This window comes from Hylobates moloch, unplaced genomic scaffold (genome assembly GCF_009828535.3).
Source record: "Hylobates moloch isolate HMO894 unplaced genomic scaffold, HMol_V3 SCAFFOLD_4, whole genome shotgun sequence".
Classification (NCBI taxonomy): domain Eukaryota; kingdom Metazoa; phylum Chordata; class Mammalia; order Primates; family Hylobatidae; genus Hylobates; species Hylobates moloch.
Genome location: NW_026652279.1, coordinates 141446096 through 141468510, shown reverse-complemented (window position 1 = coordinate 141468510; position 22415 = coordinate 141446096).

Here is a 22415-nt window from a genome sequence, read left to right as displayed (position 1 = left end):
GATATAAACAGATAGATGACTGCTGACCTCAGGAGTGGAGGACGTGTCTTAGAAAGCATGGATCCAGTGACAAAGCACTGTTGCCCTTAACTTCTCCTTTGTCCTTTCTCATAAGTCTGTTCACCAACAACCATTTTCAAATGTGTCTTATTTATTACATAATTCCATGCTGGGATCCTGATTCAGGTTCTTATCTCCCTCTTCCCGAGAGCCTCCAGACAATTATATCTGCCCCCAGTTTCCTCCTCTAGCACCACCAAAATTTTCTTTCCGTGAGAAAAATCTGATCCATAAATAATCATCTGATTTGGTGATCAAAGACAGATAATGCCTCTTCACTGCTTACAATGTAGAGATCTGACTTTGTAACATCAAATACAATGGGACTCATCTCAAATTACACCTTCCCATGTGCCCAAGTCCTTACCAAATTTACCACTATCTCCTACACACATCATGTCTTTTAATGCTTCTACATCTTTGTTCAAGCTGTTGGCATTCACTAAAATATCCCTCTCCACCTTGTTTGTAGGATGAGCTACTACTCAGACTTCAAGTACCACTCTGATGCCATCTGTGTTCTGAAACATTCTCTGACTCCTGAATTCTCATCCCAGTCTCAATTCAACACTGTGTGTGTGTACACACACATCTACTTATGTGTTCACATTTGTTCACATGTTTATGAACCCCTTAAAAATAATTACGTTGTTTTGTGTATACCTTTATTCCATGGCTGATACATAAAAAACATCTAATAATTACTTATTCAATTGAATATGGCAGAAACCAACTCAGTAAAATTCTGTGGATGGGAGTATGAAAATAAATGCTAAATTAGCTATTTGGTAGCTATGAGGAGAACAATTTAGACAAGGTCTGATTATTAGAGGTCCATGCAGAAATGTTAATCCTTTCCCAAGAACCATGAAAGAAATAACCCTGCAATGGTCTAAAGAAAAAAGAGGTAAACTAGAAAGGAGGCCAGTTAAAAATACCTTTATTACTGAGTGAAGTTGGGCCAAGTGAAATTAATTGATGTGAGACTGTGAAATTATACTTTATCTGTTTGTTATCTACATCACACTTCATCACTCACCATAAAGATGAGCCATTGCACCTACATGAATTTTAAACGTAATTGAAACTTAAGTTGTAACTGGTGATTTATAATATTAACCATTTCTTGAAATATCTCTTAAAGAACATCAGCCATTTTTAATTTTTTAATAAACTGAATAGAAGTAAAATTTTTTCCTATTATTTTAGAAACATCATAAGGATAAAACATAAGTTTACATATATGTGTACTTACATACACACATAATTTTACAGAAAATGAAAACCAAATAAAAGAACAGAAATTTAATCTTTACAAAGTTACTTTCATCATTTCTGTGGTTATAAATTGTACATATTCACTGTAGAAAAATTAGAAATTATGCAGTCATGCATCACTTAACAATGAGAATATGTTTTGATAAATCCTTTATTAGGTGATTTAATCATTGTGGGAACATCATAGAGTGTCCTTACACAAACTTATATGGCATAGCCTGCAATACACCCAGGCTATGTGCTATAGCCTATTGCTCCTAGGGTATAAACCTGTACAGCATGTTATTGTACTGAAGGGTATAGGCAATTGTAATGCAATGGTAAGTATTTGTGTATCTAAAGATGGAAAAGATACCATAAAATATGCTATAAAAGATAAAAACTGCTACACCTGTGTAGGGCACTTACTATGAATGGAATTTGAAGGACTGGCACTTGTTCTGGGTGTGTGAGTGAGTGAGTAGTGAGTGAATGTGAAGGCCTAGGCCATTATGTACACTATTGTAGATTTTATAAACACTGTACACTCAGGCTACACTTAATTTATTTAAAAATATTTTCCTTTCTTCAATAACAAATTAACTTTATCATACTGTAACATTTTTACTTTATAAACTTTATAAAGTAAAAGTTTATAAAGTTTATACAGTTAAACTTTTTTAACTTTTTAACTCTTATACTAACACTTAGATTAAAACACAAACACATTGCACAGCTGTACAAAAATAGTTTTAGTCTTTATTTACTTATTCTATAGGCTTTTTTCTATTTTTAAATTATTTTATTTTATTTTGTAAACATTTGTGTTAAAAACTAAGACACAAACATGCCTTAGCCTAGGCTACACAGGGTCAGGATCATCAATATCACTGTCTTCCACCTTCACATCTTGATCCACTGGAAGGTCTTCAGGGGCAATAACATGCATGTAACTGTCATCTCTTATGATGATGAAGACTTCTTCTGGAATATCTCCTGTGGGACCTGCCTGAGGCTATTTTACAGTTAATTATTTTATAGGTAGAAGGAGAACACTCTAAAATAATGGTTAGACCGGGCATGGTGGCCCACGCTTGTAATCCCAGCACTTTGGGAGGCTGAGGCGGGTGGATCACCTGAGGTTAGGAGTTCAAGACCAACCTGACCAACATGGAGAAACCCCATCTCTACTAAAAATACAAAATTAGCCAGGCATGGTGGCACATGCCTGTAATCCCAGCTACTCGGGAGACTGAGGCAGGATAATTGCTTGAACCTGGGAGGTGGAGGTTGCAGTGAGCTAAGATGGCACCATTGCACTCCAGCCTGGGCAACAAGAGTGAAACTCCGTCTCAAAATAATAATAATAATAATAATGATTAAAAGTATAGTATAACAAATACATAGACTAGTAACAGTCATTTATTATCATTTCAAGTATTGTGTACCACACATAGTTATGTGAGCTATACTTTAATATCACTGGGAGTGCAATAGGTTTGTTTATACCAGCATTATTTTATTTTATTTTATTTTGTTTTGTTTTTGAGACAGAGTCTTGCTCTGTCGCCCAGGCTGGAGTGCAGTGGCGCAATCTCGGCTCACTGCAAGCTCCGCCTCCTGGGTTTGCACTATTCTCCTGCCTCAGCCTCTCCGAGTAGCTGGGACTACAGGCACCCACCATCACGCCTGGCTAATTTTTTGTATTTTTAGTAGAGACGGGGTTTCACCGTGTTAACCAGGATGGTCTCGATCTCCTGACCTCGTGATCTGCCCGCCTCGGCCTCCCAAAGTGCTGGGATTAGGCGTGAGCCACTGTGCCCAGCCTATACCAGCATTAACACAATGTTGTGCTACCATGTTGCAATCAATGAGAAGGAGAGAAGAGAAGGAGAGAAGAGCTGCGGCCCCTCAGGGATCCCAGACCTAGGAGCTCTCTTACCCAGAGCTGTGACACCCTCTTTGGGGCTCTGTGGCTCCTGGCATCTCCAGGCTTCCAGGCGCCACTGCATTTCCCTAAGCCAGCCGTGGAAGCTGCTTGTGGTATGCCTGGTCCAGCCACAGCGTGGCAGAGAGCAGGTGCCCATACCAGCATGTGGAGCTGCCTGGCTGTGCTCAGTGGCTGGACCCCATGCTCACTCACTCACAAGTCCCTCACCACTCTGCACCTGGCTCACCCTTGGCAGGTGTGGGTTCCAGGCCAGTAGTGTGAGCCTGTCAGGCTGAGTGGATGAAACGGGCCCAGCGGGCCCTAGCAAAACTCAGGCAAAGGAACCACTGGCCGAGGAGGTTTCCAGCTGGAAAAGTGACATCTCGAGGATCCCGTGACATTATGGAACTACTGCCATATATGGGATCCATTGTTGACCAAAATGTTATGTGACACATGACTGTATATGTTTAAAGAAAATGAAAACAATCCCAAATTTTGCCAAATAGAGTAAGTGACAATTTTAAACATATCTTGGAATTACCCTTACATGGACATGTTTATGTATTTTTAATAACAAGGATCACATCATATATGTAATTTTATATTTTACTTTTAAAATTAGCTATTACAATGTATATGATATCAGTAAATATTCTTATAGACACCCAATTTTAATAGCTGTGCAATATTTAAACATGCTGTCCTTTCAAAATGTATTTATATATTTATTTTTAAACCACTCACCATCTTTATTTCCCGGAATTAAAAAGTTTTTATTGACATATTAATAGTTGTACATAGTTTTGGGTACACGTGATATTTGGATACATGTATACAATGTGTGATGATCAAATGAGGGTAATTAGGGTATCTATTACCACAAACATTCATTTTTTTCTTTGTGTTGAGAACATCAAAATTCTTCTCTTCTAGTTACTATGAAATACACAATACAAATACAAAAATTAGCTGGGTGTGGTGGTGCACACCTGTAATCCCAGCTACTCAGGAGACTGAGGCAGGCTTGAACCTGGGAGGCAGAGGTTGCAGTGAGCTGAGATCTTGCTGCTGCACTCCAGCCTGGGCGACAAGAATAAGACTCTGTCTCAAAAAAAAAAAAAAAAAAAAAAAAGAATTCTCCCTTCTTCCTCCAACTTCAGTACTCAGTTGCTCCAATAGTCCATGTTATTTCAAGTCTTTATGTCTTTGTTCATGTAATGTCCTCTGTTTACAGTGCTTTTTTCTCCAGTCTAACCTGCCTAGCAAATTCTTAATCTTCATTCAAGACTCAAGTTAGAGGCTACCCCCTGAATAAACCTCTGATCCAAACTCCTTGACCACTTTTTTCTCTTTGACCCATCTGCACATGGCCACATTTTTATCATACCATCTATAGCACGTCATGATGCTTATTTTTAGGCCTTATATGTCTCTACTAGAAAGTAAGCTTTGTGGTGGTAAGATTAAAATAACACCTAGCACAGTGTCCAGTACAATGTAATAAGAAAAACTAACATCTATTTTACATTTAGTATGTACCTGGTGGTTCAAAGTGTTTTATATGTTTTATTTCAGATCATCTAATTCTCAAAGAGTCCCAACAGAAACGTATCATTAATATCACTGCTTGACAGGTGAGGAAGTGAAGACACAGGGAGTTGAAGTAATTTGCCTGAGATTGCTAGTAAGTGGTGACTTCACAATGCAAAACCAGAAAAACTAGCCCCAAATTCCAGTTTTTAAGTACTCTTTCCCTTCATATTGCCTTTCTGAGTAGGCACTTAAAAATATTTGCAAGATGAATTAATGTATTACTTTCCAGGGAGGTTGTCTTTGATTGCTTTCTCCAGCTTCTGAAAATGTTAATCCCCTTCTCCTTGCAATCACACTTAAATCTTGAGTTTCCAACCTATTTCTGCTTGCTGAAAAACTATTTTTTCTTCCACTCTTCTTTAATATTTCTATTTTTTTTCCCCCTCTTTCTGTCTTTTGTATTTCTGTGATGTCTTAGAGAATACTTTTACACTCTGTTGTTTGCTTACCCAGAAGTGGCCTGTCCTAGGTTCTTGTTCTGGCTATCTTTCCTTTCTTCCCCCATCTCACTCTGTGCCTGGGATGCTGACCTCCCTGAACTCCACCAGCAGGCTTTCATGCCCTCTGGCTTCTGGCTGTGTTCCACCAACAGGAGGCACCAGGAAGAAATTAGGGGGTGGAAGGAGAGTGATACCCCAACAATCCTTGAAATATCCCTGGTAAAGTTATTTAAGATGGGTGGGGGACTCGTTGAGTCCCCTGATAAAGGTCACAATCCTATCAGATGTCCTCATTCACAGTCATTTTATTCCTGGGTTGTGCTAACTACTTCTTCCCCTACCCCTTCAGGTTTAGGCTTGGTAATCATTCCTGGTTGTTGTAACTAAAAGAAGTAACTCTGCCCTTACCTTTGTGATTAGAACTCTAACTATTCAGTTTGAATGCACCATTTCTTTTCTTCTGCGACCCTGACTAATAGACCCCCACAACTTTTTTCAACCTGCCTAACAACACCCCAATTCTGTCTATGCATCCATCCTTCTGCATCTAGCCCATGTGACTCAGGGGAAGATGACTTTCAATTCAGCTCTACGGTGAGATCCTCAATGGTATAGATCAATCATAGAAATCTCTTCTTCCTGGCTGGGCGCAGTGGCTCATGCTTGTAATCCCAGCACTCTGGGGGGCCAAGGAGGGCAGATCACTTCAGGTTGGGAGTTCGAGACCAGCCTGACCAATATGATGAAACCCCATCTCTACTAAAAATGCAAAAATTAGCAGGGTGTGGTGGCATGCACCTGTAATCCTGGCTACTCGGGAGGCTGAGACAGGAGAATCGCTTGAACCTGGGAGGCGGAGGTTGCCGTGAGCCAAGGTTGAGCCACTGCACTCCAACCTGGGCAACAGTAGTGAAACTCTGTCTCAAAAAAAAAAAAAAAAAAGAAAAGAGAAAAAAAAAAGAAAGGAAAAAAAAGAAAAGAAAAGAAAAAAGAAAAGAAGAAAAAAAGAAAAGAAATGAGAAAAAAGAAAAGAAAAGTACAAAAGAAAAAGAATAAAAAGAAATCTCTTCTCCCGCTTAGGCACAGTGACTCATGCCTGTAATCCTAGCACTTTGTGGGGCCGAGGCAGGCAGATTGCCTGAGCCCAGTTCGACAACCAGGCTGGGCAACATGGTGAAACCCCATCTCTACTAAAATTAAAAAAAAAAAAAATTAGCTGGGCGTGGTGGCGGGTGTCTATAGTCCCAGCTACTTGGGAGGTTGAGGCAGGAGAATAGCTTGAACCTGGGAGGCAGAAGTTGCAGTGAGCCAAGATGGTGCCACAGCACTCCAACCTGGTGACAGAGCAAGACTTTGTCTCAAAACAAACAAACAAAAAAAAAAGAAAAGAAAAAAGAAATCTCTTCTCCCATGCTAGAAACTAGCTCTGAAAACCAAGTTTAAGACAATCAGGGCAAAATATTTCTCTGGTGTCTGCCATCATGACACATATGATGTGTACGGAGCTTAAGTTTTTCTCAGCCATACTGCACGGAGTTTTATTTCATGGTTGAAGAGCACTTTCCTCCACTCTCTCTTCTGGTAGATTTCAACAAAGACATGGGTTGTCCTGGTTGTTGCTGGCAGCTATTTTTGCAACTATGAGAGGCACTATCCTGAAGACAAAACTAACTCAGGAAAGACCAAGAACATTGCAAGACAAAGCTGGAAATTTGATGATACCAACCTTGAAGTTTTCTTTACCTCCAGATTTTTGTTCCATAATATATTTCATATATATATATGTGTGTATATGTATATATATGTGTATATATATGTGTATATGTATATATGTATATATATGTGTGTGTATATATATATATGTGTATATATATATATGATGGAGTTTCGTTCCTGTTGCTCAGGCTGGAGTGCAATGGCATGATCTCAGCTCACTGCAACCTCCGCCTCCCTGGTTCAAGTGATTCTCCTGCCTCAGCCTCCCAAATAGCTGGGATTACAGGAGCATACCACCACATGTGGCGAATTTTGTATTTTCAGTAGAGACGGGGTTTCACTATGTTGGCCAGACTGGTCTCGAACTCCTGACTTCAGGTGATCCACCAGACTCACCCTCCCAAAGTGCTAGGATTACAGGTGTGAGCCACTGTGCTTGGCCATATTTCCTGTATTTTAAGCCCACTTGAGGGAATTCCCGATTCTTGCAGCATATTATTTCCACTGCTTTGATTTTGTAATAGCTAACATTTATTAAGTGTTTGACATTTATTTATTGTTTGACATTCACAGTACGGAGGACAATAAACCACAGGTTAGGTGATAAAATTAGCCTCATTTTACACATGAGGAAGCTAAGCCTTTGAAAGGTAATTAATTAGCAGTGGCCATAGAACTAGCAAGTGCTAAAGTTGTAATGCAAACCTGGATCCATCCGACTCTGGCCTTCATCCTTTAGCAGCATGGCCTTCAGTTTGACATTCATTCACTTTTTAGACAACTACTACATGACTGTACTTTAGTAGCTCACTTCCAAGCAACTGACGCATTGCCAGATTACCTCAGATTTTGGTAACAGAGATAAGGTACACTTTTAGTGATCAAAACCATGTTGAGATATGGAGTCCAGTGTTAGGTAGAAGGGAACATTACAAAATGCATGGTCAAAACTCAAGCAAGGAAAACAATTTTTGAAGGTGAGATTTCTGTTCACCTGGGTGATGACAATGGCAATTTATATAAATCACGGCAAACTCCTTGGGAAAACAATCAGAAATAGTAATGAAATTTTAGGGTCAATGCTTAAAGAAATGATTTGCAGATGAACTTATTTGGGTGGATATGTCAATGTCATATTTTCAATATAAGTTTTAAATAAAATTCGAGATTATAAAATGCAGTTGGAACACAGAGATTAGAATTAGACTAAATTAAATCAAAGTTTCCTATTTGATCTGACTCTCGGTGACCTTTGTTTCAGCATAATTTTTAGGTGAGCTGAATTCCATTTTCAAATATCATCCTGAATTATGCTTTTAAATGTGAAGTTTAGGACTTTATCAGTCTTGTCTCCTCTAAAAACAATTTATATTTGTTCATATATGTAGTTCTCTTGGTTCTGAGGAAATGATTTTTTAGAGTGTTGAAAGGTGAAAAAAATATCGCCCTGGACCAAGTGTTTGTCTTCATGAGGCCGCTCTTTGACTGGTGTGACTAAATCAGATGAAGCAGCTTCATGTAGATGCTTTGACACAAAGGATTTCAAAGCCAAGTCTAATGACAGCATTTCCTCCTAATATGGATGGTGTGAGAACAGAACCATAATGTTTATTAGCAACCCTTACAAAAACAGTAACTAAAACAAACGGCACAGAAGATGAAAATGCAAGTACTCGGCAATGAGCTCTCATTCTCTTCTGAAATTAATTCACACATTATAAGGTACGCTTCCTTGAATGAATTTCCTCCTTTTACACTCCCACTTAGCTTTCCTTTAAGTGTCAAATGAAGCGGGTGGTGGAAAATGCAGTGCACCAGTCATTTTGACATTCCTTTGCAAATTAGTCAGGCTTTGATAGTACAGGTCGGTTCTACCACGCAGGGGAGCTTTCAGCTTTGGGAATCTGGCAAAAGTTCAAGAGCAACGTATTGCTTTGAACTCACTTGTTAGCTGTGCAAAATAAACACCATCCACCTTGCAATAAAAAAGCATCAGCAGGAGAAAAAAGAGAACATTCTAAACCCCTCCCTTGAGACTTCAAAACCCTCACTGGGGCTGCTAAATTAGGATAGGAAAAATAAGGCCTGCTTGTGAAAAGAAAGGAGGGGAAAGGAACCATCTTACAACAAACACACACAAAAATTACAATCGCTGAGAACTAATTATGTTTTCATGATCACAAATGCATTGAGAGTTTGAAAGCTCACGGACGCATCCTGATGCTGCTATAAAATGTTTCCTGGCTAATTATTTGCCAGTACAACTGTTCACTTCCTGTGGTGGATTTATGCTAAATCCTGTTATTAGTCTTGCTCTGCAATTGCCATTGTCTATGACTAGAAGCAAGGCTGAAAGGCTACAGTCAGCCTTTTATTACACAACATGTGAATGGAGATTTGACCCAATGTCCGACCACTTCCCCCCTTTGGTTTTTATGTGAGCTCGCTGAGCCTTTCCCAATAAATCATTGGGTTCCAATGAACTTTTACTCTTTTTTCTCTCCTTTCAACCCCACTACTTTGTGAGTGTGTGAGTGCACACTTTAAAAATAAACCACACAATTTCTTTTTCTCTTTAAGCAGTAGTTAAGACCTTTTCATCATACACAATTTCTACAGTTGCTGCTACAAAAAAATACATGAAACCAATGTTTGATGCCTTGATTTCATTCAGTGGTGGAAGCTGGGAGAGGCAAAAATAAATAAGACCAAAAAAACTGTGAAAGCAATTTACATCTCAGTAAGGATGTGATCCTAAATAAATGTAATATGCAAACTGTCATAGTAGCTACAGTATAAGCTAAATACTTTCTGTAGAAACCTGACTAGGTTTTTCTAGAATATTTTATGTTGGGGGCATTTTAAGTAAATTTGGTAATAAATACCTTAAAAATAATGTTTCCTCCAGATAAAATTATAAATACTGTTAACTGTCTTAAATGTCTTCTTAAATATAGCTTATACTATTCTGTCTCTAAAATACAAATCTAATATTCTTTATTTGTGATACTAGATTCAAGAATATAGCCACTATATTTAAAGATAGTCTCAGATTTATATATCAAATTTTAAAGGTTTATAAAAACCTTTGGTTTATAAAAGCAAAGTAGATTATGACAATGAAAAAATTAGGGTAATAACAAGGGCTTATTTTTCTGTTTACATATATTCTATTTTTTCTGTTTCTAATGGTAACATGCACATCTTTGCTACTCACATTTGTTATATTTATCAAAATTATATTTGTAAACATTCACAGAAATAATCCTTCTGGACTTGAAAATTTTCTCAGAGATCCTTTTCTAACATTTATGTAGATTTGTATAAAACCTTTGAAAATCTTATCTCAACTGCAAGTATCCTTTGTCCATGAAATTTTGTTTTTAGCAATAAATCCTGTTAGAAACATTTATCCAAAGACAAATCCAGAGCTCAAATAGGTTCTGCTCAGATTTTTTAAAATTATAAAATACTGTAGACCAGGAGTCCCCAAAACCAGGCCACGTACTGGTGGTGATCCGTGGCCTGTTAGTAACTGGGCCGCACAGCTAGAGGTGAGTGGTGGGCTAGCGAGCGAAGCTTCATCTATATTTACAGCTGGGCCTCATCTCTTGCGTTAGCGTCTGAACTCTGTCTCCTGTCAGATCAGTGGTGGCATTAGATTCTCATAGGAGAGTGAATCCTATTGTGAACTGCACATGTGAGGGATCTAGATTATGTACTCCTTATGATAATCTAATGCCTGATGATCTATCGGTGTCTCTCATCACCCCCAGATGGGACCACCTATTTGCAGGAAGACAAGTTCAGGGGTCCCACTGATTCTACATTATGGTGAGTTGCAGAATTATTTCATTATATATTACAATGTAATAATAATAGTAATAAAATATACAATAAATGTAATGTGCTTGAATCATCCCGAAACTATCCCCTGCTCCTGCCCCCATTCATGGAAAAACGGTCTTCCACAAAATCAGTCCCTGTTGCCAAAAAGGTGGGGGACCACTGCTGTAGACAAATAAAACAAACATCAGTAGGGAGAGTTAAATAAATTGCACTACATTAAGAAAAAGGAAAAAGGAAAGAGAAAAAGATGGGGTGGATCTATATGCAAGGAAAGATAATTGTGATCACTTTTGAATGAAAAGAGCAAGCAGCAAATAATATGTATAGAATAGTATCATTTAAAAAAAAATCTATGCAAGCTCATGTACACACAGAGGTGTGCTGGAGAGCTATGGGCCAGCTCATGAGCATGAGGATGTGGTAGGTGAGGAGACAGGAACAAGTAAGGTGATGGAGCCATTTTCATAATTTGCCTTACATAGTTTGGTAGTATTTGCTTTTCTTTCCAAGCATGTCGTTCATTTAGTATTTTTAAAAATTATAATTAAAGGCAGAGGAGTAAAACAAAAAGATTTTAAAAAAAGATCTAAGTCTACAAATTTTTGATGTGTGCCAGTGATGCATGTCAACGAATCCTTTATTTCTTCAATAATATATTGGTTCTTGGTCGGGCACCAAACGGTGTGCCACTACTTGGTGGTGTGCACCTGTAGTCCCAGGTACGGGGGAGGCTGGAGGATCCCTTGAGCTCAGGACTTTTGAGTCCAGCCTGGGCAACGTAGCAAAATCTTGTATCTAAAAACTAAAACTAAAAAAAAATACATTGATTCTATTGTATTAGAAACCCGAAAGAAGGTGCTTTCTGAGGGCACTGTATCTCTCAGAGGTAGTCTGTGGAAACTGGTCTACAATGGCCTAACTTCTTTTTCTTTTTTTTTTTTTTTTTTGAGACAGAGTCTTACTCTGTTGCCAGGCTGGAGTGCAGTGGTGCAATCTCAGCTCACTACAACCTCCGCCTCCCTGGTTCAAGTGATTCTCCTGCCTCAGCCTCCTGAGTAGCTGGGACTGCAGGCGCCCGCCACCATGCCCAGCTAATTTTTGTATTTTTAATAGAGACAGGGTTTCACCCTGTTGGCCAGGATGGTCTTGATCTCTTGACCTCTTGATCAGCCCGCTTCGGCCTCCCAAAGTGCTGGGATAACAGGCTTGAGCCACCGCGCCTGGCCTTCAATGACCTAACTTCTTATTTCTCTCTAATAAAAAGTCGAAAGAGGTACTGAGAGCATCGGCTGCATCCCATCACAGCAAGGAGCCCTCTGAGGGTATGTGAATGTCTCTTCCACATTCACAATGGTGGTCTAGAGGAGGGCAGCATAAACAAAGGTAAAACTGCCCCATCTCACGGCCACCATCAGACATTCCATTACTTCCAGTGCTCCTGACTGTGAAGTAGTCTTTCACCCCTACATACACACACACACACACACCCACACACACACACACACACACACCCCACATAAACATATACACGTGCATGCACACACATATACATACTTCCCTTCCATTTCTCTTCCCATGGTGCAAAGTTTCTAATCATTGGTGCTTCATTTTCTAAGAAGGCTAAGATCCTATAACATGGAATAGTGGAAACAACTCAGGCATCGACTCTGAAGCTTGGCACTTTCTTTTCCACACAATCCTCTGGTAGAGGTATTATTATTACTTCTTTTTAGAGACAGAGCCTCGCTCTGTTGCCCAGGCTGGAGTGCAGTGGCACTGTCTCCGCTCACTGCAACCTCCGCCTCCCGGGTTCACACCATTCTCCTGCCTCAGCCTACCGAATAGCTAGGACTACAGGCACCTGCCACCCCACCTAGCTAAATTTTTGTATTTTTAGTAGAGACGGAGTTTCATCGTGTTAGCCAGGATGGTCTTGATCTCCTGACCTCATGATCCGCCCACCTCAGCCTCCCAAAGTGCTGGGATTACAGGCGTGAGCCACAGTGCCCAGCCTGGTAGAGGTATTATTATACAAATTTTACACATTTTAAAATTGAAACTTGCCCACTCCAGGGTTCAAAGTAATTTGTAAAATAGTACCTCCTGTAGAGGTTTATGTAAAAAATAAATGCCTACCACATTATCTGGCACATAGTGCTCAATAAATAAGGGATGAAACAGACATTAATATTACAAATGGCAGTTACCATAATTTTTTTTTTCTGTAAAATATTTCTATTTATTTCTGGGGGAGGCGTTAGCAAAAAGGTCTGAGGACATGGTCCTTGTCTTTATTCTGGGTCTGCTATATAGACTGCGTACTATTCCTCAGGGTTGTCATCAATTTTTAGTAAGGATGTCAATATATAGTCTTTCTTTTCTTTTCTTTGAGACAGAATCTCCCTCTGTTGACCAGGCTGGAGTACAGTGGTGCAGTCATGGCTCACAGCCGCCTCCAACTCCTAGGCACAAGTGATTCTCCCACCTCAGCCTCCCGAGTAGCTGGGAGTACATGCATGTGCCACCATTCCAGCTACTTTATTATTTTTTGTAGAGATAAGTTCTCACTATGTTGCTCAGGCTGATCTCAAACTCCTGGACTCAAGCAATTCTCCTGCCTCCGCCTCCCAAAGTACTGGGATTAGAGGCATGAGCCACCACGCCCTGCCAATGTGTAATCTTAGAGTTAATTTTTATGTAAGATTACACACCTGACTCTCACTAACTGAACTACGCAGCTTCTTTCCTAATTCCTAGAGCCTTGAAAGACTATGATGACTCCCAAATATCTCCCCAATTTGGCTCAAAATAGCTACCCTAGAATACTTCCTTGGGGATAAAACATTTTCTCTGGAAAATGGTAATGAGTAGCAGCAGATAAACTCATGAACATCATGGTCCAGGTGAGTTCATGAAATTAACCAGATTTAGGAAGTTGGGAACCAAGGCAAAAAGTAACAGGTTTGTCAAAGCCCATTGCTCAAATGGGAGGATTTGTGGGGGCAGAAAGGTATGATTGACAGACCTGTCTTTGGACCTGGTTCTAATACTCCCTTGCTAAGTAACCCTGAGTCCACCATTTAACTTCAGTATTTCATTTGGTAAAATGGGAGCAATGATACCTGTCTAATGGTGTTGCTGTGAAGATAAACCGTGAAAAGACTTTTTTAAGCAGAGAAGGTTTGGGGTAAATATTAGTTACTTTTTTGGTCCACTGAACCCAATGCCTCACTCACTACAATGGCCTGGCTTTTGCTGAGAAAATATTTACTTGAGAACTAATTATATTCTAGGCACTATAATAACTGTAGGAACATAATACTTATAAATGGATGGACGAAGGAGTGACTGGATGCCTTTTAGTAGCCTATGAACTGGTAAAGGAGCCAGATGAGTTAATACATGCTCATGCATCAGTGTAATACGAGCCATGAGAAATCACTTAAATTGGGGACAGAGAGCATAGACAGAAATTTATCCAGATGACAAGGCTTTTAAAAATAAAGAAGAGTTATTCAAAAAGTGAAAGGAAAAAAGAGAGGGTCAGAATAAAACTAGAGTGAACCATATGAGCAAAGACACCAAATGAAAAAACAAAAAAAGAATCCTGATGCTTTGGGGACACTGAGAATGGCTACAGGGGAAACATGGAGGAGTTTCAGGAAATGAGGCTGAAGTAGGCTTGGGTATTACAAAGGGTCTTATGTATCATGTTAAGTACCCAGGGTTTTAAATGGAAGGCACTGAAAATAGATTATTATACCAGGGAGTGACAAGATTTGTTTAGGATTTTAGAAAGGTCGTTTTGTATATTTGGATGGATGGGAGTTCAGTTAATGGAGTGAGGGAAGTCAGCCTGATAATTGTGCTTCCAACAGTGACCCAGTTCTGATTTAGTCATTGAATATTTAATAAAAATTTATTGAGTACAAATAGAGTGATTCAGAGACAATTTCCAAGGAAAAATAATAAGATTTTAAAGAAAAAAACAGTGGAAGCAGGGATGGAGAGAGAGGCAGTTACAAAATAGAGATATGGATAGGTATAAAATAGACAAGAGAAAGAGATAATTTGCAAGTACTTCAAATGGCCTAATTGTGCTTAATCTACTATGTAAATATAATGCAGGAAATGACATTATTCTTAACAATATGATTTAATTTTACTTCGATTTTTTAGAATACAATTTTCCATTAGAAATATAAACATATATCAGAAAATAAGCTTATTTAAAATGCAGTGTTAAAATTAGGCTTGATGAAAACAATTTATTCTTGCATGAAACAAGCAAACAAACAAGCAGGTTCTTTTTTTTTTTTTTTTTTTTTTTTAGACAGAGTCTCGCTGTCGCCCAGGCTGGAGTGCAGTGGCGCGATCTTGGCTCACTGCAGGCTCCGCCCCCCCGGGGTTCACGCCATTCTCCTGCCTCAGCCTCCAGAGTAGCTGGGACTACAGGCGCCTGCCACCTCGCCCGGCTAATTTTTTTTTGTATTTTTAGTAGAGACGGGGTTTCACTGTGTTAGCCAGGATGGTCTTGATCTCCTGACCTCATGATCCGCCCGCCTCGGCCTCCCAAAGTGCTGGGATTACAGGCGTGAGCCACCGCGCCCGGCCGAAACAAGCACGTTCTAACATCCATATGTTCTTTGTATCTACGAACTCTTACTGGAAAAGTTGGCAGAATTAATTTGTTAGAAATTGTTTGTGGCCGGGCGCGGCGGCTCACGCCTGTAATCCCAGCACTTTGGGAGGCCGAGGCGGGCAGATCACGAGGTCAGGAGATCAAGACCAGGGTGAAACCCCGTCTCTACTAAAAATACAAAAAAAAAATTAGCCGGGCGCAGTGGCAGGCGCCTGTAGTCCCAGCTACTACGGAGGCTGAGGAAGCAGAATGGCGTGAACCCGGGAGGCGGAGCTTGCAGTGAGCCGAGATCGCGCCACTGCACTCCAGCCTGGGCGACAGAGTCAGACTCTGTGTCAAAAAAAAAAAAAAAAAAAAAAAAAAGAAATTGTTTGTAATTACTTTTATTCTTTATTTATATTGAGTTTATTTCCAAGAGTATTAAAGAGACTAACTTATTCATAACACTGTAGCAAAATTATAACAAGTATCATCATCATAACAATCAAAAGTTCTTTCTCAATTCATTGCAAAGCTCTGTATAATTACAAGACCATTCTTATCCATTGGTTACCAATCCATTGACCTGATTGTTAAAAAGAGCCTCGTACGTCCACTGTGCCTCTCGTCACGTGATCTTTGCAGACACCGGCTCCCTTTCACCTTCTACCATGAGTGGAAATAGCCTGAGCCTCAACCATTTGCAAATGTCCAATCTTGAACTTTTCCAGACATCAGAATTGTGAGCCAAATAAACCTTTTTTTCTTTATAAATTACCCAGGGTCAGGTATTCTTTTATAGCTATACAAAACAGACTACAATACATAGCATTTACATTGTATTAGGTATTTGAAGTAATCTAGAGAGGATTTAAAGCATATGGGAAGATGTGGGTAGATTATATGTAAATGCTGTGTCCTTTTATATCAAGAACTTGAGTATCCAGTGACTTTGGTACCCATGGGGGTCCTGGAACAATCCTCTGTGGATATTGAGGGAAGAATTGCTCTTGACTAATAAAAAAGTAAATTTTTAATGAAATTTTTATTGATCAAATTTAAAATATAGTAATAATTGATAATGAGAAGAATACAATTCTTTTGTGGGGATAATATTTTATTTAATTGGGGTTCAAAATTAGTGTTTCCTATGATCAAAATTGATTGCACATGTTTTATCTGTTAATGTTGATTTGTAAAACGTGTATGATATTTTATCTATTTCATCCTGGAAAATGTACTTTTAGACAGACATGTGTTTATTTTTAGCATCTGACTTTAACCGAGCTTATTTATCACTTGGAAATCATTTATATAAGAATTCTATTACCTTTTTTCCTGATATTTGCATTTTAGCATGTGATTACATCGCAGATTATTAACTTCAAGTTGAGTACTAGGCAGAAGCTCCTGAATTACATATTTAAATTGATTTTTTGAAAAATAGAAATTTCCTTCATACTTGTACCATGTTTGGAAAATGTTACTGGAACTGTAGCGGGGGGTCAAAAGATACATGCACTACGTATTTTTGTAGGAATGAAGATCTTGCTCTTTATTTTAACCTTTGACAGAATGGGACATGTGTAAAGCAGCTTAACATTACTGGTGATTTAAACAATGTTAGTTTTTGTCAAAATGTCTTTACTGAAGTATAAATTTCTTATGTAGTGCTATTTGACCTTGCAATATTAGGGTGAGTTTATTAAGAAACATCTTCAAGTCTACAGCAAAGGCTAACTTCCAAAGCCATTTGGTTTTTCATAATAGTGATTGAGGGTGCTTCTTCTTGCAGAAAAAAAATCAATCTTGGTCCTGGGCTTAAAAAAAAATCACAGTAAAACTTTCTTACTGCTAAACCACCAAATTCCTGGGTGGTAGGGCAAGTCGGAATATTTAGCTTCTATTTTTGACCAAATAAAATTATGGAACTGATCATGGTTAGCTCACAAGAGCAAATGAAATTTATACTACTAGTTCAAAAGCACATGGTAGATTAATTTATTTTCTGCAAAGCACCTGTTGGTGAATAATATAATAAATAATCACCAGCTGTAAACACTGTATTTTCACAAACTTTCTAAATTTGTTCAACTAAATGTTTTTCTTCCCCATATGTATGTTTTAACAGTATCAGTTTTAACATATCTTAGCAGATTTCCTTCCAGATTTTATTGAATTAGTGTTCTTTCATCCTCTTTGAAAATATTCTTGTCCATAGTTACTACATGCAGACTATTCACAGAGTCTAATTCTTCCACCACTTTAAACTCAGCATTGTGTCCTTGAATAAATAACAACCAAGTGGTATCTCTGACATCCAGCAGTTCATGAAGAGCCAAGGAAAACTATTCAAAATTATTTGCCTTGTATTTTAATTGACCATTGATGCTGCTCTCAATGTCCTCAACTTTTTGAGCAAGTGTTCTCACCCAGAGGCTAATAGTCTTAAGTAAATTTATTTTCTCTGGACACATTTCTTTGCAATTGTGTCAAACACAATTTTATTACATCGCCACTAGTAAACAGGTTTCCTTGCATGGCTAACAAATAAAACCTTTTTGGTTTTCAGTTTAATTGTTTATTTTTGTGAAGAAATTCTGCTATATATTTTGTCTTAACTTTTCTAATTTTCCTCATTGCTGCTCTCCCACAAGTTAGAGATACTGTGATGAGTGCTAGCTCCAGTAATGTTGAAGTATGTTGTATTCTTTTAGCACAGCTAAAAGTCTTTGCATAATAAACATGATGCTTTGCCATGTAATTTCACTCAACCGTTCCTTAAATGTGTAACACTCAAAGTCTACTTTTGCTTTGTTTTCTTGTTCTGACATGATTTGCACTGGTCATATTTAACTGGACTTTAAAATAAAATGTCACAGGACAGTGACATACATGACACTTGAAAATCAGTTGAGTTATGACTATGATATTGTTATTAGTACTGTGCTTAACAGCAATGTGAAGTGAATGGGGCACCACCTACAGACTCTGTCACAGCTACTCAGCTCTGCCATTGTAATGGGAAGGCAGCCATAGACAATATGGAAATTAATGAGTGTGACTGTGCTTCGAGAAATTTCATTTATGGGCACTAAAATTTGACTTTTGCATAATTTTATGTGACAGAAAATATCATTCTTCTTTTGACTTTTAAAAAATTATTTAAAAATGTAAAACCCATTCTTGTTTTACAGGCCATATAAAGGCAGGTGGCAGGCTGAATTTGATCCTGGGGCCATAGTTTGCCAATCCCCAGTTTAGAGTTTTGAAATAGGCACGTAGATGCTATGTCATCTGTTGAGCATGATTTGACAAGTTCAAAAATGTCACATTTTCTGTGTTAGATGACAAAGTTGGAAGCTCTTGTCTCCAACAAGCATTAATCATCATGCATTTTATTAAAAAATGGATACTCGGGCCGGGTGCGGTGGCTAACGCCTGTAATCCCAGCACTTTGGGAGGCTGAGGCGGGTGGATCACGAAGTCAAGAGATCGAGGCCCACTCTGGCAAACATGGTGAAACCCCGTCTCCACTAAAAATACAAAAAAATTAGCTGGGCATGGTGGTGCATGCCTGTAGTCCCAGGTACTCGGAAGGCTGAGGCAGGAAAGTCACTTGAACCTGGGAGGTGGAGGTTGCAGTGAACCGAGATGGCGCCACTGCACTCCAGCCTTGCGACAGAGCCAGATTCCGTTTCAAAAAAAAAAAAAAAAAAAAGGATACTCTGTGCCATTAATACATGGTGAGTTTAAACATTGTTAAAGGTGAAACTAAGTGATTGCCAGGGGCACTTCTAATACTGAGATTCTATGCTTTCATGTGGATTTATTTTTCTTGAATATCTGGTTGAGATTCTGGGGCCAAAACCAATGATATGTGGAATACAGAAAGTAAATACTTATCTCAAAAATTTAAAGAGAAAAAAGGTAGACAATATGTACTTTGGATTACATTACATGTAGTAGGTATTGTGTCATTTGTATCATAGTGAAGTAACTATTAGGATACATTAGAGGATTGTGGAGGAGTCCTGGAAATGATGATGAAAAGTACTCACAGAAGAAAAGATGATGCCATTCAGATATTTAAAATCACCTTGTCCTAAATTTGGACACAACCAGTGCAAACAGAAATATAATAAAGTTACATATGTGTCAAATTAGTCAACACGCTGTCACATTAATCTTAGGTGGTTGGGTAGAATTAACCTGAGACATGTCTGTTGAGAATCAACAACACCATACAACATAATAAAGATGGCGCTTCAGTTTACTGTCTCCTGAACTAGAAGAGTACCTGATGTAGTTATCTGGAGACCTAATTTATGAGATGTAAACTTTATATAACACATTGAAGGTGAATGCGTTGTTTGTGATTTGGGGAGACTATAGATAACTCATTGTTTATTATGAGACTGATGGGAGTATACTAAACTCTAACAATCTACCTACAAGGCAGCTATTATTGCTCCATTTCACAGAAACACATCTAAAGCTTAGAGAGGTTAGGTGACTTGATCAAGTTCATGTGGTAGGAGATGGGGCTTGGATCCAAAACTTTTCTTTCCGCTATCTGTTATTTAAAAATTTCCTTTCTTGCCGGGCACGGTGGCTCACGCCTGTAATCCTAGCACTTTGGGAGGCCGAGGCAGGCGGATTGCCTGAGCTCAGGAGTTTGAGACCAGCCTGGGCAACACGGTGAAACCCCATCTCTACTAAAATACAAAAAATTAGCCGGGTATGGCAGTGTGTGCCTGTAGTCCCAGCTATTCAGGAGCTGAGCTGAGATTGCTCACTGCTCTCCAGTCCGGGCGACAGAGTGAGACTCTGTCTCAAAAAACAAAAAACAAAAACAAAAAAACAAAAAACAAACAAACAAAAAATTTTTTTCCTTGACCTTTACTTTGGTTTGTGTGTATAAAATTCAATTATTTCATTGGATAACAGAGTTTCCATTGTATGCACTTCATTGGATAACAAAGTTTCCATTTTATGTCAAAATGACTTTCATGAGTCATTTAGACATAAAATGATAAATGCCTCGTGCTTTATTCCCTCCTCCAACTTCCTCATCCTCCTCCTACCTCCCACGTATTCATTAATGCATTGCATTCACGAAGGTAAAAGTAGTTTTAACAATATGAACTCCTGAGTCACTATGCCAATCAAATATAATAGCTGTATGTCAAATAGAGTTTTCTCTTCTTAGTGTTAGTAATAGAATAAGCCTGGTTCAATGTATGTCATTGGTTTATTCATTTTGATTAAGTTTATTGGTTTCTTTCAAGATTTTTTTTGTGCTTAGATTACTATATTATTGAGATTAATTTCATACTTCAATGTGATAGACAGAATAATTGTTTCCCAAAAGATACCCACATCTTAATCTCTAAAAGTTTTGAATATGTTTTTGTAGGAGAGAAAAATTAAAAAATTATTCTCACTCATCACAAGGTTCATGGCCGACACCCCTAAAATGAAAGACAAATTAACAAGAGAAAAGTACAAGAAATTTACTTAACAAAAGTTTTATGGGGCTGGGTGTCTGTAATCCCAGCACTTTGGGAGACTGAGGTGGGCGGATCACCTGAGGTCAGGAGTTCGAGACCAGCCTGGCCAACATGGTCAAACCCCATCTCTACTAAAAATACAAAAATTAGCCAGGCATGGGATTACATACACCCCTGTAATCCCACCTACTCAAGAGGCTGAAGCAGGAGAATCACTTGAACCTGGGAGGTGGAGGTTACAGTGAGCAGAGATTGTGCCATTGCACTCCAGCCAGGACGACAAAAAAAAAAAAAAAAAAAATTTATGGGAATGGGAGCCTTCGGAAAAGACCCCCAAACTCAGGGAAAACTGTATATATGTATGCTTAGGTTTGATGAAGATTGAAAAGTCATGTACTTTGGGAGGCCGAGGTGGGTGGATCACTTGAGGTCAGGAGTTTGAGATCAGCCTGGCCAACGTGGTGAAACCTCATCTCTACTCAAAATACAAAAATTAGCCGGGGGTGGTGGAGGGCACCTGCAATCCCAGCTACTTGGGAGGCTGAGGCAGGAGAATCATTTGAACCTGGGAGGTGGAAGTTGCAGTGAGCCGAGATCGCGCCACTGCACTCCAGGCTGGGCGACAAGAGTGAGACTCCATCTCAAAAAAAAAAGAAAGAAAGAGAAGTCATGTTGTAGAAGTATGGACAAAAAGGGGGGTTGACCTAATGGTAATAAACCGGGGGAAATTTAGCAAGTCTTCTTTGCTCAGATTCTCCTTGGCCTCCAGGTATAGGGCAGGACCACTCTGGAATGAGGGTCTTGTAACCTACTATCAGGAGAGGTAGGTAAAACAATTCTTTCTATGACCTCAGGGAAGAGAGGGAGAGAAAGTCAGAGAATGACCTTTCTGCTTCTGCAGTTTTCTCAATTTCTTTCAGCTTAAAATACTCACTCAGTATGCCAAAGTGCCGTATTTTGGGGTAGCATTTCCTGCACTCATCATTACCTTACACAGGAAGATGCCCTTTGTAGATGTGATCAAATTCACGATCTTGAAATGGGGAGATAATCCTAAATTATCTGGGTGGGCCCAATGTCATCACAAGGGAATTTATAAGAGGGAGGCAGGAAGATGAGAGGCAGATAAGAGATGTGGCAATTGAAGTGGAAGTCGAAGTGATGAACTTTGCATGTAGAGGGAGGGGCTGCTAGCCGAGGAATGATAGTGGCCTGTGGAAGCTGGAAAGGTGAAGAAACGAATTCTCTCCTAGAACCTTCAGGGGAGATCAGCACTACCAACACCTTAATTTGGGCCCAGTGACACCCACTTCAGATTGCTGATCGCCAAAACTATAAAATAATAAATTAATGTTTTCAGCCACAAAGTTTGTAGTAATCTGTTACAGTAGCTAATATATTTACCATTCATATGTATGGTACTTAGTAGGCTA